Source organism: Lagenorhynchus albirostris, chromosome 1, assembly GCF_949774975.1.
Source record: "Lagenorhynchus albirostris chromosome 1, mLagAlb1.1, whole genome shotgun sequence".
In the NCBI taxonomy this organism is placed as follows: Eukaryota; Metazoa; Chordata; class Mammalia; order Artiodactyla; family Delphinidae; genus Lagenorhynchus; species Lagenorhynchus albirostris.
In genome coordinates this window covers 124,282,716-124,302,796 of record NC_083095.1, presented here as the reverse complement: position 1 = coordinate 124,302,796, position 20,081 = coordinate 124,282,716, and the positions used below count along the sequence as shown (strand labels likewise).

At 50.4% G+C, this 20,081-nt stretch overlaps 1 protein-coding gene across 2 annotated transcripts in view; it reads left to right on the top strand.

Annotated features, from left to right (window-relative positions):
* The window catches only part of MEGF11 (multiple EGF like domains 11), a 237,112-nt gene that overhangs the window by 9,564 nt on the left and 207,467 nt on the right, over positions 1–20,081 (top strand). The window lies entirely within an intron of this gene.

Here is a 20,081-nt window from a genome sequence, read left to right as displayed (position 1 = left end):
AAGGACTGGGAGACACTGAAGAAAAGGTGGGTGCATAAAAGATTCATGTCATCTCTTCCCCTGTTTGTCTACAGAAAACTGAAGCCTTAGTGCCCCCAGGGAGATAAGGGCTAAGTTTCTGGCAGCCACAGGCCCTCTGGGTGGAGGGCATTGTCATGCAGTAGGAGACACCCAGGAGCCTGCAGATCTGGGTTCTGGTCCCATCTTCCCAGGCATGTTACTTCGGGCAAGTCACTCAACCTCTCTGGGAGGATGATTGTAGGGCCCTGTTGTCAGAGTCTAGAGGACTCTTTCCCACTCACCATTGAACAGTAGACGGGGCCAGTGTGAAGCTTTCCATTGGGCATTAGGGGTTCCCTCAACTGCAGGAGAGTGTCAGAGTAGCTAGGAGCCCCCGTTTAATGACAGAGGAGAATCCAGCCCCAGAGCTTCTGCCCCTTCATTTGGAGGCAGATTTGGAGAGTGAATCTCCTTTTTAGTATTCTCCTTGCCATTCGGGAGGGTAGAGCAAGCTAGCACCAGAGAGAGAATTTGGGCAGAGTGGGCATATCGACGTTGGGAATGAAATGACAGTTTTCCCCTACTGACGTTACATCTCCCCTAATGCTAAAGAAACTCGATTCTAATTGCATTACAGGAATAAATGAAAAGTGCTCTCGAGAATAAGTGCAATAGTGATGGTTTCGCAGGAAAGATACAAAGATACTCACCCAAAGCAAACCCCAAAAGGCTGTTTCCCAGGAGCAGGGCAGAAGACTGGGCTGGAACAAGGCCGTGGCTGACACTTCACCTGGGATGGGGTTACTGGGGGGCCCAGGTGTAGAAGTGAGATCAGGTTGAAGGCTTTACTGCTGCTGCTCTGTCTGCTCGAAGCAGAGTGAAAGTCAGGTGTGGGGTGGGACACGGGATCTATAAAGCCTGAGCAGGATGGCTGTGAGTGGCCCTTTGGAGCTCAGGGCGCAGCGATGGACTCAGGGAAATGATAAAGGGATTTTGGACGTCAGCGTGGGGCTCCGGGAATGGATGAGCGCATCCCCTTTCTAATTTCTATTCGTGGATGTTGGGAAAGCTCTTGGAAAATGAAGAGCAGAGCAGAAGCAGAGTGTCCTGATTGTACAGGCTCTGTGTTGCTGGCCGGGAAAGGTCGCTTATAACCTCCCACATACTCCTTCTATGACGGCCAGGGACTGCCTGCCGAACTGGTGTCACAGACCTGTCCACCTCCAGGGAGCCAAGCTAGAAAAGCCACTTTCAGGTCTGAAGGCTTTTCCTAGGAGGGCACAGGAGAGTTTCAGCAGCGAGATGGGGCGTTGTGGCATGCTGGGTGCTGGCAGTAATGGCACTGAAGGGCAAGGCCTGGGTTTGCAGCTCAGCTCTGCCAGTCCCAGCATCTTCCTCTTTACCCTCCTCGTCATCGCCTTCAGGGTACACACCCCATGCCAGGCACCATTCTGATCACTTTACATACGTTAACACATCAACTCCTCACAACAGCCCTCTGGGGTAGGTACCCTCATTTCTCCCATTTTACAGATGGGGAAACTGAGTCGCAGAGCAACTTAAGTAACTTGACCAAGAAACTAGAAAGTGATAGTATTGGGATTTGAACCTAGGCTCATGGCTCCAGAGTCTGCTCTGAACCACCCTGGACGGGCTGCTTCTCTCTTCATGAACCAAGATGTCACCTCTCAGAACGTCAGTTTCCATTCCTGCAAAGTAGGACTAGTAACACCTACACCACCAGGCACAGCACAGGGTAGGGGCTTAATAAATGTCACCTCCCTGCTTCATGGCTTTGGGTCTTAACATCTTTTCAGCCTTGGCTTTTCTTTTAATTTCTCAGGGCTCCACGGACCCTCTCCATGGGAAAATGCGCACGACATAGAAAAACCTACACGTACACACAGTCCTTTGCACACAATTTCAGTGGGTTCATGGACCCCTTGAAACCCTTAAGGGTCCTCCAACCCATGGTGAAGAGCTTCTGCCATATGCCCATGTTTATCCACTCCATTTATATTTGTTGCTTCCTATTATGCAAATGCTGGGGAACGTAGATGCAAGAGAGAGATGGTTCCTGCCTCGGGGAGCCTGCGACCTGGTGGGAGGAGGTGGTCTGGTTCACGAATACGTGCAACAGGGTGTTGTCGGTGCTTTGACAGGCAACTCTATAAAGTAGGGTGTATAAAGGACTAAAGAGGAGGGGCTGTCTTTTAGCCACGCCCTCTTGCTGAGTGTTAAGGAGAAATCCGCTACAGACAGAAGAGGAAGCCCTTGAAGGGTGTTTCAACCCAGTATTTATTAACTGCCTTCTCATTCTGCTTTGCAGGCATGTTAACTGATGGGGCCTGATCAAGGGAAATGGGTAGGGACTAGTCAGAGTCTAGGTGGTCATGGGAGTGAGGAAAGAGGTTCATGAAGCAAGTGGACCCTAGGGTGAGGTTACAAGAATAAACTTCTAGGGAAGGGCTTCCCTGGTGGCGCAGTGGTTGAGAGTCCGCCTGCCGATGCAGGGGACACGGGTTCGTGCCCCGGTCCGGGAAGATCCCACATGCTGCGGAGCGGCTGGGCCCGTGAGCCATGGCCGCTGAGCCTGCGTGTCCGGAGCCTGTGCTCCGCAACGGGAGAGGCCACAACAGTGAGAGGCCCGCGTACCGCAAAAAAAAAAAAAAAAAAAAAAAAAAAAACTTCTAGGGAAGAGTACAAAAATGATCGCAAACACGTATTATCTTGACCAAGAACTGCAGAATTTCACAGCTGGAAGGAAACTCAGATCATTTAATTCAACCTTATCACAGTACAGGTGAGACACTGACGTCCAGAGTGAGGAAGGGGCTTCTCCCAGGTTCCCAAAGCACAACAGCGGCAGGGCTAGGACTTGAATCTGGGGCCACACACTCGGTCTAGATTCTTTGATGCCTCCAACTGTCTCTACTTCAAATTCATTTCTATATCTTCCTGGGTACCAGCTCGGTGCTAGGGCACTGTAAGTCATGTGCTGATTGACACTGAGGGGATGCAGTGCAGAGAGGGATGTCAGTGGAGGTGATTTTAGGAAGAAGGGGGAACACGGAATAGGATCAGGAAGTTACAGGGTAAAGAGTTACAGAGCATCACAGCCTAGGTGGCTTAAACAGCAGGAGTTTATTGTCTCCCCGTTCTGGAGGTTAGAAGTCCACAATCAGGGTGTCAGCAGGGTTGGTTCCTTCTGAGGGACCATATGGGAGCCAAGATCTTTTCCAAGCCCCTCTCCTAGCTTCTGGTAGTTCCTTGGCTTGTGGCCCCATAGCTCTCTTCTTCACATGGCTTTCTCCCTGTGAATGTCTGTCTCTAAATTTCCCCTTTTATAAGGATACTAGTCATATTGGATTAGGGCCCAGCCTGATGACCTCATTTTAACTTGGTTACCTCTGTGAGACCCCTGTCTCCAAATAAGGTCTCATTCTGTGTTGCCGGGAGTTAGACTTCAGCATATGTATTTTAGGGGGACACAATTTAACCCGTAACAGGTGAGTGTCAGCCGTTACCAGGACTCTGTCCTGCTTATTGTGATGGGAGGAAAGGGAGAGGGAACCAGCCAGTCCCCCACGAGCTTTGTTGTCGCTCTACGAGACAGGGGAGACCCCAGGGTCTGGGAACTTGTGAGAGGGAGAAATGGTAGTGAGAGGGTGAAGGACGGTGCCCAGGGTGCTAGGTGCCAGATGAGAAGCTTGTAAACCTGGGAGCACTCATGAGCTGCTGCCCTGTAGCCCCTGAACCTCCATTCCTCCCTCTCCACCCCTTGGAGGCCAGAAACCTCCAAGTTCACAAGAACCTGGTGAGAACCCATTTGATGCCAGAGTCCTCAGGACCCTGTACAAGAGCGTCACCTGTGCTCTGAGAAGGGACAGGGGGACATCGACCTCCCTCCAAAACCACCTTCCTGGAGGCTGTTTCTTGGCAGGTGCTAGGAGGACGCTTGCCTGGGAGTGAAAACCTTGGTTGACTCTGCCACCAGTTTGCTGTGCAATCTTGGGCAAGTCCCTTTGCCTCTCTGGACCCACTGTGGCATAGGATGGCTCATCCCTGTGCATGGAAGGAGGAAAGATGAACAATGAGTGAGAGTGTCCTGGAAAGTGTAAAGCTTGGTACAGATGCAGGGTGGCCTATTTTTCCTCCTCTTTGTACCATTTCCTCTGACCCAGAACTGCCGCCCTCATCCCAGAGCCCTTGGCAGCCCTTCTAGAACCATCTGCACCAGAGCTGCCTGTCCCCTCCCATTATCTACAGAGACAGCTGAGTCCTGGTCGCTCTTGGTTGCCCAAGCATCAAACATTTCCTGAAGATCAGTGGGTACAACACATTTCCTTCTTTCTCTTTTCTTGCGAGATAGGGCAGTGAGCATTTCGGGAAGCTCTGTTCTTTGAAAATATTGGCCCATGTCAGGCTGGATGAGCTGGGTTATGCTGCGGTGATAAACAACACCCAAATCCCAGTGGCTTAAAACAATAAGATTTTATTTCTTGTTCATATTACTTGTCCATTGTGGGCCAGCCGGGGTCTGCTTTTTGTCAGTTTCACCCCAGGACCCAGGCTGATGGAGCAATGTTGCTGGTTGGCTTGGCAGAGAGAAGAGGGCTCTGGCGGGTCTTGAAGGCAGAGGGCCAGAGATATTTAGTGAGTAGGATTAATGTTTATCACAGGTGCCATAGATGCCACTGTAATTACAATGCACCGTTCATGCAAATACGTTATTGAACACCTGGTAACCTAATCTCAGAATCACCTGGAAGACTTGTTACCATGCAGACTCCTGGGCCCCAGGCTCCGAGTCTCAGATTCAGAAGGTTTGGGGTGGAGCTGGGGAATTTGAATTTCTAACAGGTTCCCAGGTGATGCTGGTGCTACTGGAATGGGACCCACACTTTGAAAACCACTGGTCTTCGTTATGCTAAGTCATGGCTGCTGTGCTGACCTCAGCTTCCGGTCAATTGCAAAGAGCCCAGCGGGTTCTTCACAGGTGCATCCCCTTGGTATTCAGGGCTTCTCCTGATGGGTAACAGGAAGAGAGCACGTCTCAGAGTAGTCAGCAAGGAGGGGGAATTTCTCTACACAACCTCCCTGTCTCTAATTTCCCCTTGGTCAGAGTCTTCCCCCGTGGAGCAGTAACTCCCCCGCGACTTCCAGACCATGTAGTCTAGCCCTTTCAGTGGCTGCTGGGAATGCCGGAGCCCACCCGGGGGCCATGTGGTTTTCATCCAAATCCAGAAGCTGAGGGATTAGCCAGAAACTCCAGGTATGTGGCTGCTGGGCCGAGCTGTGGCCCGGGAGAGTGCTCAGTGTACTTGGGTACCTAGTTGGGTTGTCCGTCCGTGTGATGGTGGCGGAGGGGCAGGGAGACACAGCAGAAGATCTGGGAGATTGGCTGCACCACAGGAACCTGAGGGGTGCGTAAAACTTAACTCCAGTAAACGCCTCGCGCCATTTTGGGATTTAGGTGCCCCTGCTTTACTATTGCAGTTGTTTTGTACAGTGACTGTCATCTAAATGGAAATGTAACTCACGTTGACTGGTTTCTTTGCTCCCACCTCTTGCCTCTCACTTCTCCCTTCTTGGTTTGGCTTCATTGTTCTTGAAGGGTCTTTTTTTTTTGCGGTACGCGGGCCTCTCACTGTTGTGGCCTCTCCCGTTGTGGAGCACAGGCTCCGGACGTGCAGGCTCAGCGGCCATGGCTCACAGGCCCAGCCGCTCCGTGGCATGTGGGATCTTCTGGGACCGGGGCACGACCCCGTGTCCCCGGCATCGGCAGGCGGACTCTCAACCACTGCGCCACCAGGGAAGCCCGAGGGGTCTTTTTTTAGTGGCTCTTTCCAGAAGGGTCTATGAAGTGATCAACTCTTAAATGTTTTACTTGTCTGAAGATGCCTTTATTTTGCTCTCACGCTTGGTTGGTGGTTTAGCTGCTGATGGAATTCGAGGTTTTCAGTCATTCTCCTTCAGCAGTTTGAGAATGTTTTTCCGTTGTGTTCTGGACTTTGTCATTGCAGTGCTCTGCGGTTTCCCTAGGATGTGTCTGGGTGTGGGGTTATTTTTATTCATACTGTTGGCTCCCCAGAGGTATACATCTTCTTCAAGCTAAGGATTCATGTTCTTTATCAGTTCTGGAAAATTCTCAGGCATATCTCTTCAAATATCTCCTTTCCTTCATTCTCCCAGTTCTCTCCTATTGGAGCGCCAAACTGTTGGGCTGTCTCACTGCTGCCTCCTCTATCTCTCCTAAGCTCTAATTTTTCATCTCTTTATCTCTCCAGGCCGTATCTTGGACATTTTCCTCATATCCATTTGTTTCAAATCCTTTTGCTCTGCTAATTAACCTGTCTTTTGAGGTCTTAATTCCAATGATGACATGTTTCATTTCTAGTTCTCTTGTTTCTTTTTCAAATCTGCATGTTTCTTTCCCATTGTGTCCTATTCTTTCATTACGTATTCTAATCCTTCTTTTATTGCTTTAATTATTTTAAACATATTCCTTTTGTAGTCTCTTCAGATAATTCTATCTTGAGCTATTAGTTCTATTGAATCAAGTTCCTGGAGTATCAGTTTTCCTGTTTTTGGAGACAGCTGATTCTCCCTGACCATGGATTGTTTCTTCATATAGGTTGTAATTTTTTTTTCCTCTTCTTTTTTTTTTGCTATGAACTCTTAGCCTTTTTGCCCCTCCGCCATGTCCCAGGTTGTGCAAGAGCCCTACACATTAGTTTTGCATTTTCTTATTAAGCACTCTAATGTTTTTCACTGGCTCATGACCAGTTTTTGCATTGATAATTTGATTTGAGATTCCACGATGTGTGCGGTGAAGGCTTAGGGGTTTCCCCTTTAAAAAAAAATTAATGTGAAATTCACATAATATAAACCATTTAGAAATATTCAATTCAACGGCATTTAGTGCATTCACAATGTTGTGCAACCACCAGCTCTTTCTAGTTCTAAGACATTTTCGTCACCCCTAAAGGAAACCCCGTATCCATTAAGCAGTCACTCCCTATTCCCCGCTCCTGTTTTTTGTTTCCTGTGGGAGACATTTTTCCTCATCCAGAATCCCTGTTTATTCTTAGGCTGGTTAGGCAGCATCTTCAAGCATCCCCTCCATGGAGCTGGCAAGTCCCAAGGCCCAGTCTGCCCATGTGGGTGTTAACCCCCAGGCTCCCAGCCTGGGCTGAAGACTAGGGGTAGCAGCTAGCCAGGGCTGACGTTCCCTGGGCTACCTTAGCTTCAGCACCTGACCTTCTGCGACTGCTATAAACTACCCGCACCTTTTTCTCACACTTAGGGATTTACCTTTCTCTTATTAGAGTTCAGGTGTGTATTTTTAAAACTACTTTAATTTTGCTTGGGAGGCATTTTTGTAGCAGGGGTGCCTACATTAGCACTTTTTACCTTGTCACTGGAACTGCCCCTGGTGTATAGCTAGTGGTGGAGTGGGGAGACTTATAACCAGACCCTCTGACATTTAATTCAGTGCTCTCTTGGACTGACTGCTAACTTCCAACAACATAATAAAACAATAGTGTAACTTCTGGTGGTTTACCCAGCATTTCCCATACAGTGTATCACTTGGTCTTCACAGGCTGGAGAAGAGAGTATTACTGTTACCACCCTGTACAGCAGAGGAAACTGCAGCTGGGTGAGGCTAAGTGATGCATCCACATGGACAGGTGCAGCCCAGGAATTGAGATCAACTTGCAATCCTGTACTTTCCCCTCCTTCAGTGGGTTTTCTCTCGGCAGGAGAGACCTGTGGCCTCTCCTGTGGATAGGAAAGGCGGGGTGAAATAAGAGGGGAGGTGGAGAGGTTCATAGGAAGAGGAAGGGACTGAGGGCAAACCGGTTTGATTTTGAAATTTTACTAAGGTGAGTCTGATAGGTGCCAGGATCCGGGTAGTGAGTCCTAGGGATTGCTGCGTGTGTGTGTGTGCGCGCGCGTGCGTGTGCACATGTGTACACAGAGCTGTGGGTCCTGTCTGAAACACGTAGCTGCTAGGTAAAATAATTCTCTGCTGACCCTCTAAGAGGCTCCCTAGGGAATCCTGCCAGCTGCCGTCACCAGAAACAGTGCTGATGCTGCTCCCTTGGGTCACCAACTCCTGGCGCTGAGCTTTGCTCCCTAGAACAACATTCATCCTTCCATTTGTCCATCTATCTATCAACATTTATTAGATACCTGTGCTTTGAATGCACTATGGAATCCTGGGAATAGAGAGACGAATAAGAAGCATGTGGTCTAGTGGGAAAAATGGGTTTATATATATGTATGTGTGTATATATACATATAGTAGATGTATATATATAATACTATCTTTAACTTTTAAAAGATTTCAGCACAGTATAATAAGCACCCTTCAAACAAGCAGGCAAGGACACAGAGGGTGTCACCAGGCTGGTGGTGGGGAAGGAATAGTTGCCTAGCTGCCCCGGCAGGTCCTCGCGGAGTAGCCAAAGCTGGTGCAGCCACCGCCACCTCGTCGCCCGTCTGTGGGCTTAGGGCACTGATTTAGGATGCCCAGAGCGGCTGATTCACGCTGGCCAATATATAAAATACTGACGCTTAACGCTGCGACTCATAAATTCACGTACAGTGAGAAAGAAGGACCAAAGACTTGCTCTTGTTCACTTGTGAGTACTTTTCAGGCCCTCAGTAAATAATTGCTGAATGAGTAAATTCATGGTCCAGGCACCCCCAAGGCCCAGTGGGTTCTGTGGACACCCCTCCTATTAGCACCTGTTTTGGATTCCTTGTGTTTCACTCCAGGGCACCACCTGGCAGTGTGGGAGGTTTGGGAGCCACGTGGCAGTTGGTTCCATGTGCTCTGAGCTCACAGCCCCTGGGTCCCCTCTGTCACTCTGTTCCACTGGTTGTGATGCTGCCTGTCCCTCTCTCCCACTCAGAAGTGAGTTCCTGAAGCAGAGGAGTCCTGTCTTCTACATGGGGTATACCCAGGGCCTGATACTTATTGCTGAATGATCATTGAACGAGTGAGAGACTGAATGAATGAAATAGACTCATACCGCAAATACTGAGAGACGTCTTAGGGAGAAGCAACCAGTTCTGTCTGGGGAATCCAAGGCCAGGGGGATCAAAGAAGACTCTTCGGAGGAAGTCAGTTTTGAGCTGAGCCTGAGAGATGAGTAGGAACTTGGCCGGAGGACAAGAGGTGGGCAACGGTTAAGAGCCTGAGTTTTGAAGCCCACTCCTTCTGTGCGACGCTGAGACTGTTATTTCACCTCTCTCTCCCTTGGTTTTCTCATCTGTAAAATAAGCTAGGGCTGTGTTAAGTACCTACCTCTTTGGGCTGCCATGAGGATTAAATGAGTTACCGCAAAGAAAGCATTCAGGCCAGGGCCCAGCACAGAATAAGAGCTCGGTACATGTTAGCTGCTGCTGTTCGTATTATTTTTGTGAGGGAGGGTATTCTCTGGCAGAGGGGACAGCCTGAGCAAAGATGAAAGAGCAGACAGGACCAGGACACTTCCAGCAGGAGCACAGGTGAAAACGTGGCGGGAGAAGGGGCTGGGTCGGGCTGGACCCTCAGCACCACACTGAGGAGACTGGGCAATTTCATGAGGTCATTGGAGGGTTAAAGCAGTCAGTGACATGCTCACGGTGGTGTCAGGAAGCCACTGCTCTGGGGGCGTGGAGGACCATGGAGGGGCTGAAAGACAAGTTAGGAGGTATGTGCAGGGGTGGGTGAGCCGTGGCCGTGCCCCTTGACTTTGGTCTGGCCTGGCCCCGAGCTTCCCTGCTAGCAATGCCCCCCGCCCCCTGCAGCAAGTGCCGACAGGGATTTTTGTGCTGACACAGCTGGGGAAAGATGTAGGTGCTGCTTCTTCATTACCAGCTGCAGCTGTAATTAAACCTCTGCTATCCGGACTGGGCGGCCTCTGAGGGGAAGCCTTTATTAGTGTCAGAGCAGTTGGGCATTTATTTAAGTCCCCTTCCTGGTGTCCTGGGCCGAGTAAAGCCTGTGAAATAGCGAACCTGTCCCCAGCCTAACTCCCCACTTCTCTATGGAAACTGCTTGAAGGCTCCCACTTCCCATCTTCTGAATTCCCTCAGTGTCTACGGAATGCCACCTCCAACTTCTGGTCCTTGTTGGGAGTTTGCTGCTTCTCTGATGTTCTCACCGTGCTCTAAACCCCACATGGCCTGGCCCCAGCTAACTCTGACCCCTTTCCTCCCGCGCTCTCCCTCCCATGCCGGCCTCCTTGCTCTTTCTGCCTGTGCCTCGTGTTCCCGCCTCAGCACGCAGGAAGCCCTGTTTGCTGTTCCCTCTGCCCATATGCTCTTCCCCCACACACCATGTAGCTCACTCCCTATTTCACTTAGTATCTTCTCACGTTATCAGAGTCTTTCCTGACCACCCTGTCTGAAATAGCAGTCCCCTCTCTGACATCTTTGTTTGCCTTTATCTTGTTTTTTTGTTTTTTTTATTGCAATATAGTTGACTTACAATGTTGTTAGTTTCAGATGTACAGCAAAATGATTCAATTATACATACATATATATATATCTGGTTTTTTCAGAATCTTTTTTCCTTATAGGTTATTACAAAATATTGAGTATAGTTCCCTGTGCTATACAGTAGGTCCTTGTTGGTTATCTATTTTATTATTAGTGTGTATCTGTTAATCCCAAACTCCTAATTTATCCCTCCTTCCCCCTTTCCCCTTTGGGAACCATGTGTTTCTTTCCCATGTCTGTGGATCTGTTTCTGTTTTGTATATAAGTTCATTTGTATCATTTTTTTTCAGATTCCACATTTAAGCAATATCATATGATATTTGTTTGACTTCACTTAGTCTGATAATCTCTAGGTCCATCCATGTTGCTGCAAATGTCATTATTTTATTCTTTTCTATGGCTGCGTAATATTCCATTGTATATATGTACCACATCTTCTTTATCCATTCATCTGTCGATGGACATTTAGGTTGCTTCCATGTCTTGGCTATTGTAAATAGTGCTGCTATGAAATTGGGGTGCATGTACCTTTTCTTTTTTTTTAATAAATTTATTTATACTTTACTTATTTATTTTTGGCTGCATTGGGTCTTCATTGCTGCGCAGGGGCTTTCTCTAGTTGTGCTGAGTGGGGGCTACTCTTTGTTGCAGCGTCTGTGCTTCTCATTGTGGTGGCTTCTCTTGCTGTGCAGCACGGGCTCTAGGTGCATGGGCTTCAGTAGTTGTGGCATGTGGGCTCAATAGTTGTGGCTTGCAGGCTCAGGCTCAGTAGTTGTGGCACATGGGCTTAGTTGCTGCGTGGCATGTGGGATCTTCCCAGACCAGGGCTCAAACCCATGTCCCCTGCATTGGCAGGCAGATTCATAACCACTGCACCATGAGAGAAGTCCCTGTATCTTTTCGAGTTAGGGTTTTCTCCACCTATTCTGTTTTTTAATTAGCATTGTCACTACCTGGCATAGAGACATAAGATATATATTTTTTATTTTCTGTCTCCCTAACTAGAACATATGCTCAGTAGGAACAAGGGACTTTGATTTGCTCCTAGCTGAGAGCTCTACTCCTAGTACAGCACCTGGCATATAGTAGGCATTCAGTAAGTGATAAATGAATGAACAAACAGATGAACTGTAAGCTTTTAAGGGCAGGAGCAACCTTTTTTTTTTTTTTTTTTTTTTTTGCGGTACGCGGGCCTCTCACTGTTGCGGCCTCTCCCGTTGCGGAGCACAGGCTCCGGACGTGCAGGCTCAGCGGCCATGGCTCACGGGCCCAGCCGCTCCGCGGCATGTGGGATCTTCCCGGACCGGGGCACGAACCCGTGTCCCCTGCATCGGCAGGCGGACTCTCAACCACTGCGCCACCAGGAAAGCCCAGGAGCAACCTTTTAAAAACATGTCACTGTATGGTCTACAATGGCTTATATTGTGCCAGGCACATAGTAGGGACTCAGAAAATACTGAGTGATCAGGTACTTCTAAACTCTTCCAATTCTGCCTCGCCCCTCCCATCTGATTCAAGACTTCCCTCCCGCACCTCCCACTGCTGCTTTCTCTAAATGCTGTACCCCAGACTCCTTATCATTCTGAATCTCGCTTCCCCAGGGTCTCGTTGGGTCTGCTGATCTTCAACACCCCACCCTGGCACCTGAATTCTCCACATACCCACTCTCTGGGACTGTGTATAGGCTGCTCCTGCTTCCTAGAACCCTTGGTCTTGTTTCCACAGTTTCTGCCTAATGGCTTTTGGAGACTCCGCGCGTAGCTGCCTGGTCTCTGGGAAGCCCCACCGGACACCTCCCTCGTCCTCTCCCCTCCGGGTCCTGATCTCAGCCCCTTTCCCCCACAACTGCCCTTACAACTGTCAACTTCTTTATCCTCTCTCTTCCTGGATGGTGAGCTTGTTGAGAGCGGAGGCTCAGGACCCCTCTGTATCTCAAGCACCCAGCCCAGGGCCCAGCAGGGAACATGCCTTTGCAGCCTTATTAATTAGAAGGACATGTGGGCTGGCTTTTCCTGGGGACCCTCCAAGGACCCCCAAAGGAGTGGTTTCTGGGCAGGGCCCTGAGACCCCAGAGCGAAGGGTGGCCTGCCCCAGTTAGGGTTCTCATCCCTACTCCCGCCATCCCCTTGGGTCCCCAGAGCTTAGTGTCACATGTGTGTGAAGAGTCTGGAGAGCCTGTTCCGGGGCTCTGTGGGGACTGAGTCTGCTGTCCCAGAACCTCTGTGTTGGGCTGAGCTTGCAGTCATGCGAAGGCAGTGAAATTTTTCCGGCAATGCCTTCTGATTTATTGAGCTCCTCCTTCCCTCCTGGCTCCTGGCCTTTGTAGCAGAGAGGTTTCAGAAAGTGGCCACTGCTGGGTTTCGTGGACGATGGGCATGTGGTCCCCAGCCCTCCTCTAATGCTTGCTCTCTGATTCAGGACAGCTGAGTGGCTTCAGTGAGGGTGAAAATGGTGACTCAGAGCCTCCGTCTGCCCCCTGATGGCCACTTCAGTACTCTTGGCTTTGAAGGGCTCTGATCAGCTGCCCGTCAAGTGGGTGGGGTGGGGACAGGCTGGGGAAGCTGGCCACCTCCTCATGCGGGCCAGGCATCGGCCAACACTCAGGGAAGGCTTGAGAGTCGGGTCCCGTCAACTTGTTGCAGGCACACATTCCACTGCCCCCAGCTTGTCTGTCCCCGGGGGTGAGAATGAAAATATTTAACTACAGGTATAGAACTTCTACCAATAGGGTTAGAATGGAATAGGGTCTTAGAGGCCTGCTGTGGGGCTGGGGGTTAACCCTGTAGGTGCTGGATTATGGGTAGATGGAGGGGGCTGGGAGAGGGGCAGTGGTGGCAACCACCGACCAACCAGAGCAGAGGTTTTTCAATATTTTAATACTCAGTACCCTTCTCCCCTGAACCAGAGCACCTGGGTCTTATTTGACCCTGGAGCTGTAATATGTCTGGATCCTTGAGGAAGGGGCGTCTCAGCTTAAGCATCTGGTTGGGGGGGGCACTGCTTTCAACCCATGAGAGGGGTGTCTGTGTGGCATCTAGGGCCTGACAATGTAAAGGTCAAAAGCACGGGCCCTGGCACTGGACTGCTGCCTCCCGCCTTTGTGACTGTGGGCAAATTACTTAGCTTCTCCGTGCCTCTGTTTACTCCATGGTAAAGTGGTGTAGCAAGAGTACCTTCGTCATGGGGTTGTTGTGAAGATGAAATAAGTGCATCTATGCAAGCCAAGCACATGGCGAGTGCTGTGGAAGTGCTCGCTTTTCTTACATGTGCACATGTATGTTCATGAGTGTTAGGTTTCACTGTGTGTGAAGAGCTCCCCTCTTATGTGATGCGTGCACATGCATGTTCTCAGCGTATACACTTGCTGTGTGTGTGTTGTGTGTCTGCCCATGGGCAGGGCCCCCGTACCCCATGTGTCAAGTGCACATCTGCCTGCTGTGTGTTTTGAGAGCTTGTGCGCACGTCTCCCTTGGCTCTCCTGAGACTCACCTGGCCCGTCATCCTTTCCCACTTCGCTTTCTCCTTCTCCTCTGCAAGCAGCCAGTGGTGCTGAATTGTCACCTAGGGAGCCAGACTCGCATCTTTGCTCCGGATGGAGTGGGAAGGGGGAGCCAGGCGACACTATCGATCTCATTCCCCGGGATGGAGACAGACCTGGGACCAAGGGCAAAAGCCAAGTCCCACCCCTGGCTGGCCCTCTGGCCACCTTTACCCTGCGCTGAGCTGGACTGAAGAGACCGAAGAGAAGGAAAGAGGAAATCCCAAATCTGGAAGCTGGGGGTCAGGGGGCAACTTGAATGTGGCCCCTATCCCTTTGGTATGGCCAGGTGGAGGGACCAAGGCCTTGGCCTCTGTTTATCCACAAGGTTCCATCCACCAAACTGCAGAGGCCTGATAGTAAATCAGCAGCGAGCGTGATTTAGAGTACCCTGTTTGCTCAGCTCAGCTTAGCTTTTGGCAAGGTAAATGCATAAGCTGCAGAAAATCTCTTTGAAACAAAGGTCGCAAATGCCCTTCAGTCCTCCCATAAAGGATTCTCCAAATTATATGGACTAGATTAGTATCTCTGTTACATAAAACCATTTCAATGCCTGCCGTGGTCTTGGAGAATAGTCACTGGACAGACCTTTTGTTGTTTTGCCCCACCGGCGAGTGGTAATTGAAGATCTCCCTTTAAAAGTGTGTCAGGTGGAAAGAGCGGCTAATATACTAAGTGGAGGGGCCTTTGTTAGGGAGACTGATGCTTTGTTCTGCTTGTCCGTTTTAATCTTGTTTTTGTACAATGGATTTACATAAAGCACTACCAGCCGATATGATTCTGGGGAGGCATGTCTGGCAGGGCCGGGCCTTGCAGAAGGAGGCCACGCAGGGACTCCTTTGCCTCTCTCTTCCTCCTCGCCTTGCTTTTCCCTTTCCTATTCTGGGCTCTTACCTCGATCCCAAGGAGCAGGCCCAAGCCCTGGGGCAAACTCTGTGGCTTCGTGGCAGTGGCTGCCTTTGTCTTTTTCTAATCAGGGCACACCGTCCTCCTTTTTAATTGCCTCTCTGCATGGAAACCCCAGAGGCAAGCTCCAGGTTTGGGGCTACATTCTCTGCCCGTTGCTGGGTTTGAATCTAGCTGAGGTCTTCAGCCCTAAAGTCGAATGCCATCTAGTGCCTGATGGGATGGTTTGGGTTGGAGGGCCTCCACGGTCGGGGGCAGGAAGGATTGTTGTCGGAGAGTCCTCCCCAGCGCTGGCTTCTGGCTCCGAGCCGTGGGTCACTGATCCCTGGTTGGGAGGAGTTGGGCTTTGCCTTGAGCAGGGGGCCACCTCCTTGGGGCTTGAGGCCACTGTGGTGCTGGCAGATGTGAGCCCTGACCCGGCTTTCAGAGATGGAGTTGTCCGTCACCCACGCGGCTGTCATCTTGCTGTGCAACCGGGAGGAGGCGCCCACCCCTCTGGGCTTCCGCTCCCTCATCTGTAATGTCAGAGACCTATCAGCTCTGAACTTCTATGAAACAGGAGCTTCAATTATGGTGACTGAGGGGCAAAGGTTTTTCTCATTTTGAAGTCAGTGGGCAAAGTTAAGGCCAAGGGAGTATGGAAAATGGAAACATGCACTTGTAGTTCTTAGTGAAATGAATTGGAGGAAGAACCAAATGGAGGCAACGTGATTGGCAAGGAATCATGGAACAGTCAGAGCCCTTTGGAAGTGCTGTTTGCTTTGTTTCAAGGTCCATATCCCTGGGATTCACATTCACATCCATATCCCTGGGATTATCTTGACAAGTTCCATGTGGGCGAGAGGTTCATAAGCTTTGCAGGGGCAGGACCGAGGGGCTGGTGCAGGCCCTCACAGTTTCTCCTAAAGACTTAACTGCTTGGCAAGGTGTGGAGAGGGGACTGCAGGCAAGGTGGAGAAACTTCTTTGGGCCCGTTTGGGACACGTCCTAGATAACGACCTCCTTTGGGGGACATTCACCTTCCCAAAGAGGGAGTTAAAGGAGGGACTCACACTTTTGGTGTCAGGCCTTTGTATATGTTACCTCATTTTGTCCTCAAGATGACTTTCCAGGAATGATTGCTCTGTTGACACGTGTAAAGCTGAGACTCAGAGGAGTTAAACGCTTTGCCCAAGGGCACCGCTGGGAAACGGTGGAGCCAGGTTTCCAGTGCACTGATGTGGAGGAAGCCGGGGCTGGGAAGTCCTTAGGAACCTTATGTGTAAAAGGATGCCCCCCTCCCCTGGCCAGGGTCTCCCTGTCATTGGTGCCCAGGCTCTGCGCAAGTCAGGAGCCTGTTTTGCAGCCCAACTTCGTACTTTGACCCGTGAGTGACTCAGACACGTCCTCCCTCTCGGAGTTTTTCTTTCTTTGTCTGCAAAATAGGCGCATCCATCCTGTCCTGTAAGACAATATGGTGGGGCTTTGTCATCACCAGCCCCAGCTGACCCCAACTTGCCCATCAGGCATAGAGATAACCATCTTCTCCTCCCCGTCTTATCATCACAGCTAACGCCCATCTAGCACAGAGCTTCCCTGCTAGGTCAAGGGCAAAGGAGTCACAATTTTCAGATCTGAGAAGGAGTTGAGTGTTGGGAGGTGCACAGGCTCCCTTCCCGGGCTTCCTAAAGAAAATGTCTGAAACTGTCAGAAAGAATAGCAAATACAGATTACTGAGCGCGTGGTATGTGTCACAGTGGGTGGAGTCCTGGAGTGTGCAGGAGATGAGCTTTGTAAGTGACGAGGCGCCAGTCATGGCTCTCCTTGCTCCAGGGCACGGCATGGACTACAGTATTTCCACCTGGAGAGCGAAGAAAGAAAGTCTACATTTGCATGGTACATATATACTGATACAATAGACTACTACCCAGCCGAAGAAAAGAATGAAATAATGCCATTGGCAGCAACATGGATGCAACTAGAGATTACCATACTAAGTGAAGTAAGTCAGAAAAAGACAAATACCATATGATATCACTTATATGTAAAATCCAAAATATGACGCAAATGAACTTATCTATGAAACAGACTCACAGACATAAAGAACAGACTTGTGGTTGCCAAGGGGGAGGGGCATGGGGGAGGGATGGATTGGGAGTTTGGGATTAGCAGGTGCAAACTATTATATAAAGGGTGGATAAACAACAAGGTCCTGCTGTATAGCACAGGGAACTGTATTCAATATCCTGTGATAAACCATAATGGAAAAGAATGTATATTTATGTATAACTGACTCACTTTGCTGTACAGCAGAAATGAACACAGCATTGTAAATCAACTATACTTCAATGAAAAAAGAAAGTCTACATCTGCATCATCAAGGCCCTGGGTTTAGCCTGCAGGTGTCCCAGAGAGGGGTACCCGGAGGACCTAGCCTGCCAGTGATAGGAAGCTTCTCTGCCCACTGACAATCTTAATCTTCCATTGAGGAGGTTCGAGCATTCCTAAATCACAAGCTAGTCTTAAAGGTCTTTGCTGATAACTTTACAGCTCAAATGGTGGAAGGCGTAAGATTTGTCTGTCTCTATCTGTTTTGAAATGACCCTCCATCAGAGGCACACAATAGGAGCTCTGAAGGTCATTTCCAGCCTGGAATTCCAGGGTGTGTCTGGGTCAGGTGAGGACTCACCCTGCTCCCTTGATGAAGCTTTAAAACGCCGCTCTGACATGTGTCCAAACCAGGCGTGCAACAGTGTGGACGCCTCAGCTGGAGGTCTTAATTGCTTGCTAAGAGGGAGAGACGATTCTAAGATCTGGGAAGCTGCCTGGGGAAAGTGGTTCATTTCCCAGAGCAGGGTGCAGAGCGAGGGCAGCCATGTGGCCCAGCGGTGGAACAGCTGTCTCTTGAGAAGGAACAATTCGGGAGCTTCCACCATCTGGGTGAATTACGAGACTTGCAATTTTCATGCATATGTTAAGGCAGCACAGCAGTCAAGGGGCGGATGACGGAGAGAGGTGGGATGTCCTGTGCTCTGGAGAGAGGTGGAATGGCCTGTGCTCTGTGCCACAACACGGCCATCCATCCCCAGATACCCTGACTCAGCGGCTGCCTCTTTGCCGGGCTGCCCTGGCCGGGGCTTGCCTCTGAGGTCTCGTGGGCTGATGCCCCACCAGCTCCCCTGGGATCCCTACCGCCTGCACCTTCCACTTTCTCCAGAAAATATATGTCATTCCTTTAACTGTGGCTGCTGCTTGCCTCTTTGGCAGGGCCAGGAAAATCTAGTTGGAGAGTGCTTAGTGGTTTGGGGCTGTTATATTTTCTCTGCTCTATGATCCGTGTTAAGTTAAAAGGGCCAGAGCTGCTTTTCCTTCCCACAGAAGATAACTCAACCTGGACAGGCTCCCTCTGGGAGAATGAAAGGTGATGAGGGACTTCTGGTTGGCTGGACTTCTGGTTCATATCCTTCCCCCAAAGTGGCCCTCTCCCTCCCCCAGCTCCCCAGCTGGTTGGAATGATGAATATATTACAGTGTGTTCTCATTCCAGATGATAGCTCTTTTCCTTTGCAAGTGCTGCATATCCAGGGGGGCAGAAGGACAGTGGAGGTCTTAATTGCCTGCTAAGAACGAGAGACGACTGATTCTAAGATCTGGGAAGCTGCCTGGGGAAAGCGGTTCATTTCCCGGAGCAGGGTGCAGAGCGAGGGGAGCCATGTGGCCCAGCGGTGGAACCCGCGGGGCCGGCGCCGTGATGGTGCTCATCCTCTGGTCTTCTGGCAGTGCTTTGCAGTGGGTTGTGTGATTTCCAGATCACAGATGTGGAAGCAGAAGCACAGAGAGGTCACGTAACCGGCCAGAGGTGCTTCAGCCAAGAACCAGAACAGAGAATTCAGACTTAGGTCTAACTCCGAAGCCAGGGCTCTTTCCTAGAGACTGTTCCAGACCTGGACAGAGGTGGATCTACGAACGTGGTATTAGCTGAGGGAGCGCTTCTTAGGGAAAAGGCATCATGCAAATTGCTATGTCTCAGGGCCTCGGTACCCCTCCCGCTGATGAGCCGGGAATTTACATGTTAGAGAGATTCTTCTGGGTGATTGCCTGGTCTCCAGAGGATTCCTGCTAAAATGTAGCTCTGTTACCTGAGGAGGTAACATGTTAATCTCCAAGATCGCCAGGATGGAGAGAGGTTGGTATAGGCGAGTGGCAGAGCATACTGGTACCCTCTCTCCTTTAAAGCTTGATCTGAAGCCAGCCCTTTATCCTCATGTTAGGAAGATACCCCAATTTCAGTCTCCACAATCAAGGCATCCCAACCCATGTAAACAGGTTGGCTTTAGGTTAATCAATTGCCCAAATCTATGGCCAGGGCATCCCGGCAGGGAGGGAGCATTGCCTGTGGTCCCCTCCACAGTACTTACTCCCTAGCTTGTGGGGACGGGACACAGCCTTTAGGCTCCAGTCTCCCCAGCCAAAGGAATACGCTCTCCCCAGAAGCCCAGGACAGGCTCTGGGTGCCCTGCTGTTTAACCTGCTGTCTCTGTGTCACATTATGTCTTTGTGTTCTTCCCTCCATGGCCTCCTTGCAGAAGTTGCCCCGAAGGCCCACAAGGCAGGGTTTGGGTCTGAATACCCCCATGTCTCTGTGGGGCTAATAGGCAGTTTGTAGGGTTTGACGATTTCAGTGTCTGCCAAGAGGGGACTATGAGGAAGTCAAAATATCCCCTCCCGCAAAAGGCTGGGGGCCTGGCTCCTTAAGCTCCAGCAGCAGAAGGGATGATCTCGGCCTTTAGTGGGTACTTTCTTGGGTTCCCTGACCCCGGAGACAGCAAGGCCTGGCCCTGGGAGTTGGCGAGTGGATACAAGCCCATTGGGCCTTTTGTGCTGGTGCTGGTATGACGATGACCTCTGATCAGTAAAGCTGAGGCCGGAAGTGAGAATTTCTTCCTGCTCGGCTTCCCCCCTCTGCCACCCCTACTTCCTTCCCCTTCATGAATTTCCCTTTTCCTTGGTGGAGCCCATTTTTGAGTTCTCCGCTTGTTTTGCCCACGGAGAGGGGAGGACCAGAGGCGACAGCTGCATCAAATGACCTTCAGAGGTGGCGGGGGGCTGGCACCGGTCCCGCGATGGCTGCCTCCCTCTTCTCCTCTGTCTCTGGTCCAGCT